Source organism: Procambarus clarkii, chromosome 64 (genome assembly GCF_040958095.1).
Source record: "Procambarus clarkii isolate CNS0578487 chromosome 64, FALCON_Pclarkii_2.0, whole genome shotgun sequence".
Classification (NCBI taxonomy): domain Eukaryota; kingdom Metazoa; phylum Arthropoda; class Malacostraca; order Decapoda; family Cambaridae; genus Procambarus; species Procambarus clarkii.
Genome location: NC_091213.1, coordinates 8325297 through 8338418, shown reverse-complemented (window position 1 = coordinate 8338418; position 13122 = coordinate 8325297). Strand labels below are relative to the sequence as shown.

General features: G+C 43.0%; 1 protein-coding gene and 2 long non-coding RNA genes across 4 annotated transcripts in view; 1 reads left to right on the top strand and 2 right to left on the bottom strand.

The window, feature by feature from the left end:
- LOC138354721 (uncharacterized) overlaps positions 1–13122 on the bottom strand; it is a 416665-nt gene that overhangs the window by 48307 nt on the left and 355236 nt on the right. The window lies entirely within an intron of this gene.
- The window catches only part of LOC123768973 (choline/ethanolamine kinase), a 67303-nt gene that overhangs the window by 34736 nt on the left and 19445 nt on the right, over positions 1–13122 (bottom strand). The window lies entirely within an intron of this gene.
- On the top strand, positions 5485–9191 carry LOC123768974 (uncharacterized). Its single transcript, XR_011223611.1, has 3 exons — positions 5485–5855; positions 8037–8175; positions 8433–9191. It is a non-coding gene; the product is annotated as an uncharacterized lncRNA (long non-coding RNA).

The window sequence follows — 13122 nt, the reverse complement described above, 5'->3', positions numbered from 1 at the left end:
CATGTCTTTGCACCTTTTCCAGTTTGTTGATGTGCTTCTTAAGATATGGGCACCACACAACAGCTGCATATTCTAGCTTTGGCCTAACAAAAGTCATGAACAATTTCTTTAGTATATCGCCATCCATGTATTTAAATGCAATTCTGAAGTTAGAAAGCATAGCATAGGCTCCTTGCACAATATTCTTTATGTGGTCCTCAGGTGATAGTTTTCTATCTAGAACCACCCCTAGATCTCTTTCTTTATCAGAATTCTTTAAAGATTTCTCACATAATATATAGGTTGTGTGGGGTCTATGTTCTCCTATTCCACATTCCATTACATGACATTTATTAACATTAAATTCCATTTGCCAAGTGGTGCTCCATCTACTTATTTTGTCCAGGTCTTCTTGAAGGGCATGACAATCATCTAAATTTCTTATCCTTCCTATTATCTTAGCATCATCAGCAAACATGTTCATATAATTCTGTATACCAACTGGTAGATCATTTATGTACACAATAAACATCACTGGTGCAAGAACTGAACCCTGTGATACTCCACTTGTGACATTTCTCCATTCCGATACATTGCCTCTGATGACTGCCCTCATTTTTCTACCAGTCAGAAAATTTTTCATCCATGATAGAAGCTTACCTGTCACCCCTCCAATATTTTCCAGTTTCCAGTGTGTGTGTGTATGAAACTCAAGCGCGCTCTTCAATTAAAACAGTTGTCTACGTTTAGGTTAGTGTGAGAGGGTGATACAGTACCCGTGTAGAGCAGGGGGGGAGAATGATCTTAATAAAGTCATATCCCGCTAAGCGTCGAGGACCTGGTTATCGCCATCAGATCAACAAGGGTTCCCTCGGGTGTCCAAAAACCGGTCTGCGACAACATGTCTCTGCCTACCGCCGCCACCACCACAGTTCAGGTCTGGGACGGGGCTCTTGCCTGTCTGGGACCGGCCTCTTGCTTGCCCGTCTGGGACGGGCCTCTTGCTTGCCCGTCATCTAACTGGCTGGCAAGGCCGCTAAAACTCCTCCCCCCTCTACAATGTGCACAAACCCTTCAGAATCTCGCGCATCTATCACTTACCTTACAGAATATACCACTTGGGTCTATGGGAGTGTTATTAACGGCATAGGCATCAAAAGTTGTGTGTGCGCGTGCATGCTTGTCTAATAGTATTTATGTAACAAAGCTTCAGTTTCTGGGCTCTATCTTCCCAAGTGTCGGTCATTAAATGCAATGACTCCCGACCCCTGCCTCTTATGTTATAACTTTTAAAACTGTGGTTAGATGAAGCCCTTAATATTACTCTAGTTCACTTCACATTCACTCGAAGAACGAGTGAGTGTGAAGACATCACAGACATCTCTGTGGCTCATCTTCGAGACATCCCTGTGGCTCATCTTCGAGACATCCCTTTGGCTCATCTGCCTGGTTCTATGTCCTTTCAATCTGTGTCTAGTCAATCTAAACTCTGTCGCAATTAAGAAAATTAAAATCACTAAGTATGATGCAAGTCTATAATTTTTCCTCTATCTCTTTTCTTCAAATAACATTAGGTTCATCTCCCTAAAGGAGATGAAGGAAACCTGTGACTATTTCTTCTTTTTTAAGATGTGGGGTTCCATGCTGGTCCTGTATACTCCAACACAGGCCGCACGTATGACATAAATAGCGTTTATAAGGTAACCTTCTCTGTGTTCTTGAAGACTTTACTGACATTTGTCAGAGTAGCAAATGCTACTAATGTAGTCCTGGAAAAGTTTAGAAGGACTAATGAACAAATCCACAAGGGCCGTGACGAGGATTCGAACCTGCGTCCGAGAGCATCCCAGACGCTGCCTTACCCTGTCGTAGCTCAGTCGATTAAGGCAGTGTCTGGGATGCTCTCTGACGCAGGTTCGAATCATCGTCACGGCCCTTGTGGATTTGTTCATTTGATGCATCACGCAATTGTGATTTGTGTGTGTATTAGAAGGACTAGTTTCAAACTACCGGACTAAAATTATTTCATTGCAGGACCACGAGTCTTTACACAATGTGTAAAATAGCTCCGCTGGAAAGCAGGCGCGCATTAAGGATAATTTCTATAAACATTAAGGGAGCAAGATTTGTCAACACCTTACCTCTAAATGTGAGGACCATTAACAGACCTCTGTAATGATCCACTGTGAATAACCTTACGGGCTAATCATGCCCGTGCCCCTTATTGGGTGGCTTAATCTTTAGCAATCATCGTTGAAACCTAGTACGAGCCTGGGCCGCAGACACAGTCCAACCCGTTCTCTTAAAAATAACGTCGCTTTTCGCTCGTATGCGCACTATGGCCAAAAGTGGGCGTAATTTGAAATGAAATCGACTTACAAAAGTGACGTACTGTCCCGTTTTGTTTGAGTCGTCCGGCCCACTCGGAAAGGTTAGGAGAGGAAACTTTCAATTAACATTTTTCATACAAATTTGAAGCACAGTCACCCTCGGACCGTCAAGAATACCTAGCTGCACTCGTGTCTCTCTCATTACACACAATTGTTCACGCTCCACTGTACACACAAATTGAAACCTCTGGCGAGTGCGCAAGCAACAGGTTAAGATTCAAGAAGCAACCCAGCCTCCTAAAATGAGAGTACTTATAATAACTATTTAGTCGAAAGTATTAATGTGTAGTGATGGGCTAGCAAAAAAAGGTGACTTTGGTATTATTAAATTTAGACAAATGGGGAAACTTTTGTTAACGGCAACAAATATAATACGTATTATAACCTCTCCTAGCAATCCTATCTCTAGTACACGCTAGTTTATACCTAATCAAGTTCAAGTATGTTTATTGAGACAAGAAAGAAATACATCTCAAAGGGATAGAGTAGCTTAGGCTATTTCTACCCTCCTTTATACCTAATGTGGTATACTAGGCCAGGGTATATTTGTTTATTTAACAATTTTTTTCCGGACTATGAAATTAAAAGTACAAAAAGTGTATTATTATTGTTCCAACACTACATATTGGTATTTTGGACCAAATGGTTACTATAAGTACTATCATCTATCTCACCCTGCCAGAGTAAAAGAGACAAATGTATGTGTGTGTATATATGTATGTATGTATATGTGTACTCACCTAATTGTGCTTGCGGGGGTTGAGCTTTGGCTCTTTGGTCTTAGACAATACTTAGACAATGTGTGTGTATGTATATGTGTGTGTATGTATGTGTATAAAGTATATGTGGAAGCTGATCAGAGTTACGTTTTGCCTTTGTAAATGCACATTAATGACACTATGTAAAAGACACATCGAACACTTTATGTAGCATACATAAATCTGTGTATCTATGTATTTACGTATGTAGCTTAGCCTAGCATTTTAAAAGCACTACAATCACCTGGTTGATTGTTCAATAAATCCCTGAACTGTATATTTGACAAACCTCTCACACCCTGTCCATGGAGGACAAAAGAAAATGTATATATATACTGATTAGCCCTGTAAATGTTTGGCCACGTCTGTGGCAGAAAATAATAATAATAAAAACTATCATTTCAGGAGGCTGGGTTGAGATGGCAACAGGGAGCATGAGGCTGTGACTCGAGCACACACTAATGAGGCTGCCAACACAACACAATAACCTACGTGTAAACAAGGCGGTGGGTGTGGCAGCAGCCTCGCCCCTCAACACACGAGTCACGACTTGACAACACATGAACCACTACAAACACAGATGCCGAAGAAATATAAGAAAATTCACCTTCGCAAATAGAGTGGTAGACGGTTGGAACAAGTTAAGTGAGAAGGTGGTGGAGGCCAAGACCGTCAGTAGTTTCAAAGCGTTATATGACAAAGAGTGCTGGGAAGACGGGACATCACGAGCATAGCTCTCATCCTGTAACTACACTTAGGTAATTACATGTAGCAGGACAACTCAAGAGAGGTACCCGGTGCTTAAAGTGGAAATCCTTAATTTAGCTGCTACGCTAATCTTAATTAAGAGCTATGCAGTCACGTTATCCGAGATTCTTTAATGTATATAGGGATGGGTCACAGACGTCATTTCCCCAGTCAACCGTTGTTCCTCTGGTCATTCTTCCTTAGCTGGCAAACTCCTCGCCAGATTCACGAAGCACTTACGAAAGTACTTACGAACCTGAACATCTTTCCTCAAACTTTGACGGCTTTGGTTACATTTATTAAACAGTTTAGAAGCATTAAAACTTGCCAATCAACTGTTGTTATTGTTATAAACAGCCTCCTGGTGCTTCGGAGCTCATTAACTGTTTAATAATTGTAAACAAAGCCGCCAAAGATTGAGAAAAGATGTACAGGTTCCAGCCCATCCTCCGTATATGGGGAGGTAAATGTAATGGCACAAGTAAGTGTAATTATGTACTATTCCAGGCAGTCACGAATTGTACTTATTACACTTGATATTAAACCGTACTGTCAATTCGAAGGATGCGTCGACAGGTTCGTGAGTGCTTGCGTAACTGCTTCGTAAATCTGGCCCCAGGTTGGCATCATCTCCTATTCATTTAACAGTAGGTTGTGGTGTAGCGGGAATAGTACTGGACACGCTATGGTGTATACAGCGCCTGGCTGTCCGGGTTCGATCCCTTCCCAGGGAAGTTTTCTGATTATATATATGCATGTGAACAAGCTTGAATGGTCCCCAAACATATATGCAACTGAAAACTCCACACCCCAAAAGTGACTCGAACCCAAACCGCCAGGAGCACATTGCAACTGGTGTACACGGTGCCTTAAACCACTCGACCATCAGTGACCGTACAAAAGGCAGTGATGATTTTTAAATCACTGATCAATGTAGCTTCTAAATCTAATTCTAGAGTATCAGTATATAATTATAGACATGTTATTGTTAAAACTTTATCATATGTAAATAACTTACTGTAAATCTGTGTAAACTAAGGCAACTATAAATGTACACACATTTATTAATAAAACTTTTGAATTTGAAATTAAACATGAATAAATCGAGACCCTGAGAAATGGCGGACAGTGTTCCTAAAATGTAAGTACTGTAATTGTAACTGTTGGTATTACACTCATTGGAAGAATTAAGTCACTGAAGATGAGTAATTGTGCTGGGTGGTGGATGGATGATGAGTAGGAGAGTGATGTAAGGCCCCGAAGGCAGCAGCCTCATGGTGAGTGATAGTGAAGCCTAGCCTAGCCTAGCCCAGGACCACGGACCGTCACCGCTGGAATGTGGCCCCACAACTCTTCACTTTCATATTATACAACGTTACTAATGATCCCACATGATCAAATATTTACATGATCACACGCACTCACCGCAGGGGTGAGGGCAGGGAACCTTGAGGTAAATCTCTCTCTCTCTCTCTCTCTCTCTCTCTCTCTGCACTATGCCGAATTCAGGCAAAGGAAATCCTGCCCGACTTGCGTGGCACAATTACAACATCAGACAGGAAAGACGAATCCATTTGACACCATTTTGCTTCACCACCTAAAAGCTGTCGCCCAGTTGGGTGGGTGTGGAGCACGTGACTGTAAAGCTGCCGCCCAGTTGGGTGGGTGTGGAGCACGTGACTAAAGCTGCCGCCCAGTTGGGTGGGTGTGGAGCACGTGACTGTAAAGCTGCCGCCCAGTTGGGTGGGTGTGGAGCACATGACTGTAAAGCTGCCGCCCAGTTGGGTGGGTGTGGAGCAAATGACTGTAAAGCTGCCGCCCAGTTGGGTGGGTGTGGAGCACATGACTGTAAAGCTGCCGCCCAGTTGGGTGGGTGTGGAGCAAGACTAGTAACTGTGACACACCATAGATGTAAAGTGCCTTGTATAGTGACTGTTGTGAGCCTCTTGTTGAATCACTAGTGATAGAAAATATTATTGATGTGTGTATTTGTGTAGGTGATTGTATGTGTATGTGTACAAGTATAACATTAATAATTGTGTAACTAGCGTCAAAAGATTGTTATTTACTTAGCTAAACGAACTAGAGGGTTCAGATCCTGAACCCATTATGTGCCTCTGTAACCCTTTACACCACCGCCCACGGGATGGGTATGGGGTGCATAATAAGACGCTCGATACGATACACACACCACGTGTATGGGGAAGACTTCGAGTACCGGAAGACAGAAGAGTAAGGCGAGACATGATCACAGCCTACAAAATCCTCAGGGGAATCGACCGGGTAAACAAGGATAAACTATTCAACACTGGCGGGACGCGAATAAGGGGACACAGGTGGAAACTGAGTACTCACATGAGCCACAGGGACGTTAGAAGGGGTTTTTTCAGTGTCAGAGTAGTTAACGGATGGAATGCATTAGGCAGTGATGTGGTGGAGACTGACTCCATACACAGTTTCAAATGTAGATATGATAGAGCCCAATAGGCTCAGGAATCTGTACACCAGTTGATTGACAGTTGAAAGGCGGGACCAAAGAGCCAAAGCTCAACCCCAGCAAGCACAACTAGATGAGTACACACAGGAAGCAGCCCATAACAGCTGTCTAACTCCCAGGTACCTATTTACTGCTAGGTAACAGGGGCATTTTGCGTTACAAATTAAATATCCAAGTGTTCGAATTCTTGGCGAATCAGCTCTTAAAAATTGTGGATGGAGGTGGATTCCACGACTTAATTTCCTCGACTTGTCGACTACCTTTACAGGTGCCAATAGTTTCTAACATTTCAACGAGACATTTATGTTTATAACTTCCCACTTCCCACGTCCTCTTGACCATTTTTTCTCTCAATTTAAAGACGTCGTTATCCGTCTTGTCTATTCCTCTCAATATCTTGTATGTCGTGGTCATATCCAATCCATTTCTTCTGTTCTGTAATGTTTGGAGATGAAATTCCCTTGATTTGTCCTCGTGCTTTTCTTATCTTAATTAAGGCACAAATCTTGTTGCAAACTTTTGCTCTTTCTGGAGTCTAGTTTTGTATGTACAATAACTACCTCTCACAGGATGAGTATGGGGTGTACAAGTATGAGTATGGGGTGTATCCTGTGCACTCACAGGATAAGTATGGGGCGCACAATAACTCCCACTCACAGGATGAGTATGGGGTGTACAAGTATGAGTATGGGGTGTATCCTGTGCACTCACAGGATAAGTATGGGGTGCACAATAACTACCACTCACAGGATGAGTATGGGGTGTACAATAACTCCCACTCACAGGATGAGTATGGGGTGTACAATAACTCCCACTCACAGGATAAGTATGGGGTGTACAATAACTACCACTCACAGGATGAGTATGGGGTGTACAATAACTCCCACTCACAGGATAAGTATGGGGTGTACAATAACTACCACTCACAGGATGAGTATGGGGTGTACAATAACTCCCACTCACAGGATGAGTATGGGGTGTACAATAACTACCACTCACAGGATGAGTATGGGGTGCACAATAACTACCACTCACAGGATGAGTATGGGGTGTACAATAACTCCCACTCACAGGATGAGTATGGGGTGTACAATAACTACCACTCACAGGATGAGTATGGGGTGTACAATAACTCCCACTCACAGGATGAGTATGGGGTGCACAATAACTACCACTCACAGGATGAGTATGGGGTGTACAATAACTCCCACTCACAGGATGAGTATGGGGTGACCAATAACTACCACTCACAGGATGAGTATGGGGTGCACAATAACTCCCACTCACAGGATAAGTATGGGGTGCACAATAACTACCACTCACAGGATGAGTATGGGGTGCACAATAACTACCTCTCACAGGATGAGTATGGGGTGACCAATAACTACCTCTCACAGGATGAGTATGGGGTGCACAATAACTACCTCTCACAGGATGAGTATGGGGTGCACAATAACTACCACTCACAGGATGAGTATGGGGTGACCAATAACTCCCACTCACAGGATGAGTATGGGGTGCACAATAACCTACTACAATAAACTTATCAGTGATGGCAGCAACAAAAACAATATATATATATATGTTATTGTCCAGTATACACCAAGTCTTTCACGTCTCAGACCAGTCCACACGAACTTACCGTCCTTGTTAAATTCCTTCTAGTTTGTTTATTTACATGGTGACTTCTGAGACGCACCACGGCCGCCACACCCGCCAAATTATCCAATGAGAGTCGTGTGCCAGAACCAACCAGCCAATCAGCGGGCAGCGCGCCACTACACCAGGCATTTTTTTTCCCCAGGTGGGTAAGCTAGTCAATTTTTTGTTGGTTTACGACGACAATTTGCAACATTCTACACCAGAATAACCTCGAAATTCCGACGGAAGTTTTAACAAACATTAAAGAAAGAATTTCTTAGAAAGAAATTGAATAATTGGGTGGGATATGAGGATTGAGGAAACATTGAGTCGGGAGCTGAATATGGTAGTAGAATTGAGACAGTAATCAGCATTCTTGCTGCTGCAGCTTTGTTTTTGTATTTTTAATTTGTTTTTCAGAGCAGTGAGGCGGTGGAAATAGGTGGGTGAGAGAGGTAGAACACTTGGTGCATAGCCTCACGTAAGCCAAGCCTCGTCACGCCTCGCAACGCTCCACAAGGATCAACAACAACTGTATTTCTCTCTGCACTCAGCATGATACACATTATTTTGTCTCAGCAAGAGGAAAAAATCTCTTGCCCGATAACCATGTGTCTTCACCTTATGTTCACTAGTTCTCACCCGATATCTATGTGAGCTGGTATGATATCCACTTGACTTCAACCAATATTAATGATATCCACTTGACTTCAACCAATATTAATGATATCCACTTGACTTCAACCAATATTAATTAAAAAAAAACTAGGAATAAATGAATCTACAAAAGGCTTATTCGCCCACACGAGGCAATTACTAATGTCTCAAACAATTCAGTGCCTCCATTTCAATTACCATTCTACTTGTGTAAAGGAGGAAATGTATATGTTTATCTCTCAGAATGTTTGGTAATATGTTTATAGTTTGTGATGTGTATCTATGTATGTATTAACACGATGTACTGAACGGGGTGAGAATAGCTGGACCTACCTCATCCCTTTGTGTGTATTTTACCTCAATAAACTTATTTTAATTTCAATTTCCCATTTCAATTATGTTACCCGGTAATATGTTCTTCAAATTGACAACCATTTACAAACCAGTATTTACCCAGGCTTTTCAGCAATCTAAACGCCTTATTTAAGGCTGTTCTCAGGGTAAAGAAAGTGGTTTTAACGACCAGCCAGCCGTCCTGGTTAAACACTTGGATATTTATCTAGATATTTGTGATGGTCTGAAAGCATATTACGGTTCCAATAATAGTTTACTTGTAAACTGAAACGTAAACCTTTGTCCTAAACAGAGAATATTCTCAAGTTATAACTTTACATTGTTAAAAATCGTTAGTTTAAAATATATAAAGTCTATGCTTAACTCATTTCCTTTGAAACGATCTGAAGAGTTTGATTTTCTGTAAATGAGATTCTAGGGGATACTCAAATAGTTTTTGAATTTCATATTTAACATGTTTGACAATGATACAGAACATTAATGTAACCAAACAAAACGTAACGTAACCTTACCTTACCATAACCCTAAACTAACCTAACTCAACCTAACCCTAACCTAGCCTAACCTAACCCTATGGATAAGAATAGGTGTTCTAGTGTGTGGTCTGGTCAACATACTTTAGCCACGTTATTGTGACTCATCGCCTGCATAGGGTACATATAAACTTTGGGCTGAGATTCACTAAAACTCTGACCCCTATAGCCACTGTCCATGACCCAAAATCAACTCCCATTTATCTGCCTTCGGCTCTTTTTCACCCCAAGACCAACTCGCTCTAACCTGATATTCATTTAGATATCCAACAGCAAGGCCAAGCCAGCGGCACGCGCCCATCTCTGCAAAACATACTACAGGTCCCGTATGTTTATACACCCTAAAGCCCAGGCTACAGGGAGTTCCAAGATGTCATTTTTATACAAAAATGAAAAACAAACATATGGTTTAATTGCATTTTCCGTACAATTTGCAATTAGAGACTAAAATCAAACTTTGGCAACTGTGTTGATGGGTGTTTATGCAAGCCGTCTTCTCGAGTTGCTACGTCAGAAAAATAATATATTAAATTGCCCCAATCAACCTAACTGATCGGCCCGCGAACAGAAAACGTAACAGCCCGTCATTTTAACGAGCCGCTATGATTAATGATACATCATATTTTGACGTCAAAATGCGATGTATTACTCGTAAGGACAGGTGTCCCCATCATGCCCAATGAGAGGATTGGTGCCAGTGTCAACAATACCAGCGTTGGTAGACTGTAGAACAGGTTGAGCAGGGCTGGGCACACCCCCCTACCATGGACACAGTTGTTGAAGACCCTACTGCTCTATAGTCCCCCCCCATCCGCTCTACAGTCCTCTCCCTCGTCCCTTCTAGCTCTGTTACCCCTACCACCACCACCTGCTATCTTAGCGATGACAAAAGGATATTATAAAACGGAGATCCACCAGCAATGTTATCCTCTAGCCCCAAGACATTCAAGAGTATGGGGTGGAAACATACCGCTACGACTAGCAGTAACCGCTACAAGCTGTGACCGCTACGACCAGCCGTAAACGCTACAAGCTGTGACCACTACGACTAGCCATAACCGCTACAAGCAGTGACCGCTACGACTAGCCGTAAACGCTACAAGCTGTGACCGCTACGATTAGCCGTAACCGCTACAAGCTGTGACCGCTACATAAAGTTTAATTCTAAACTACACAAGAGGCTACGGAACCTCCATCACCACGCGACAACACTATTTATAACAACAATGGCTGACTTTAATGTCAATATTTGCCTTGAGCCTCCGATAAACAACTGAGCAGCGGCAATATTTTATGCCGTATAATAACAAGGGGGGTTTTTATTCTCATATACATTTATTTTAAAATATATTTGTGGGTTTATATACTGGGAAGCCTAGGGAAGGTTTTTTATTTTGATTTAGGTTTTTTGTTTTGTGTTAATAGAGTGCGTTATGCGACATAGTTCTCAAATTAGTGAGAAATGTACGAAATGGTTTCTGTTATCTGTTGGGATGGTCTATGTGTACACACTGTGAACCCATAGGACCTTTGTTGGGGTGATGGGGTATAGGCAAGCTTGTGGGAAACTGTATTCACCTAGTTGTATTAAGCTAGTTGGGTTTGCGGGGGTTGAGCTCTTGCTCTTTCGGTCCGCCTCTCAATTGTCAATCAATCAACTGTTACTAATTACTAGCTAATTTTTTTCCACACACACACACACACACTGGGTGGTGGCTGAGTGGACAGCGCTCTAGACTCGTGGACCTAGGGACCGGGGTTCGATCCCCCGGCACCGCCGGAAAAGCAAATGGGCAGTTTCCTTCACCCTGGTGCGCCTGTTACCTAGCAGTAAATAGGTACCTGGGAGTTAGACAGCTGCTACGGGCTGCTTCCTGGGTGTGTGTGTGAGTGAGTGTGTGAGCGCGCCTGCCTACGTGAGAAGGTGTTCCAATATGACCTACTATCAAACACGTCCTGACGAACACCTACACCTTAACACACACAAGAGTGGGCCAAGCCCCCCACCAACCTCCCAGGCGTAACCTATGGCAAGGTCGCCGCCTGATCACCCAGGTAGGGTGACCACCACCAACCTCTTCAAGGAGGGGGCCCAGACACCTGTGAAGATTTCGACCCAACAGTGTAAGGTGATACAGCTCGTCACCTTACCCTACCTTGAGTAGGTAGTTCTAGTTCATCTAGCAGACATCTGGGTGACGATACTGAAACATGACTACAGGGCCATGTGAGCCTACCAACACGGTCAGTTGTAATGTATTAGTTATCTGGAGAAAGCGCTAAGTCAGTTTGACTGTGTGAGGACAAGGACCTGGGATATGAGGACAAGGAACTGGGATATGAGGACAAGGAATTGGGATATGAGGACAAGGAACTGGGACATACGAGGACAAGGAACTGGGACATACGAGGACAAGGAACTGGGACATACGAAGACAAGGAACTGGGACATACGAGGACAAGGAACTGGGACATACGAGGACAAGGAACTGGGACATACGAGGACAAGGAACTGGGACATACGAGGACAAGGAACTGGGACATACGAGGACAAGGAACTGGGACATACGAGGACAAGGAACTGGGACATACGAGGACAAGGAACTGGGACATACGAGGACAAGGAACTGGGACATACGAGGACAAGGAACTGGGACATACGAGGACAAGGAACTGGGACATACGAGGACGGAGTGAAGGAACGGTACTCAAACCCTTGGACCATCGGGGATCGAACGCTGTCCCCTGCAGTAACAGAAAGCGTCGCTCTACCGACCAACCCAAGTGGATAAACTCCACGACCACTTATCACTCAATGACACGAGCACCAACTCTGACTTGAAGCTGCTCCTTGACGCTAAGTGACGAGCACCACCTCCACTTACCAGCAACAATCCCAAAATAAACCTCCTTAAATAGCCTAATTTGCCTATAACCTAAATTGCTAATACTTGTATAATACAAAATTATATTTATTCTGTTTCATAAGTTTAATACTTTCAGAAAAAACGACAATTAGAAACGTATGCAGTTTTATATGGATATATATATATGAAAAACAACAGAAGAATCGTCTGCATTAAAATGCTAAATGTTTGGATGGCGGGCCTTGGGAGCTGAGGCTCGACCCAGCACGCGCATCTTGGCAAGTACCCGGATACAGGGACATTAAACATTACAGTATTTAGCGTCATGGTTGTATAGCTATATATAGCTATGCACATGGTAATGAGACACTAAGGCACTCAAGATCAATCCACCTTGTTCATCTAGCAGTAACTAGGTACCAGGGAGTTAGACAGCTGCTACGGGCTGCTTCCTGGGGATGTATAACAAGTATGAGGACCGGGCCGCGAGGACGCTAAGCCCCGAAATCATCTCAAAATAACCTTAATTAAATTAAGATCTTAAGCTAACCATGAAATCGTCAGATTAAATGTTCTGGGTAGAGTCCATAGAGTTTTAGAGTGTTTTCGCTATATTACCATGTATGGGTGATGGGGAGGTTATCTTGAGGTTATCTTGAGATGATTTCGGGGCTTTAGTGTCCCCGCGGCCCGGTCCTC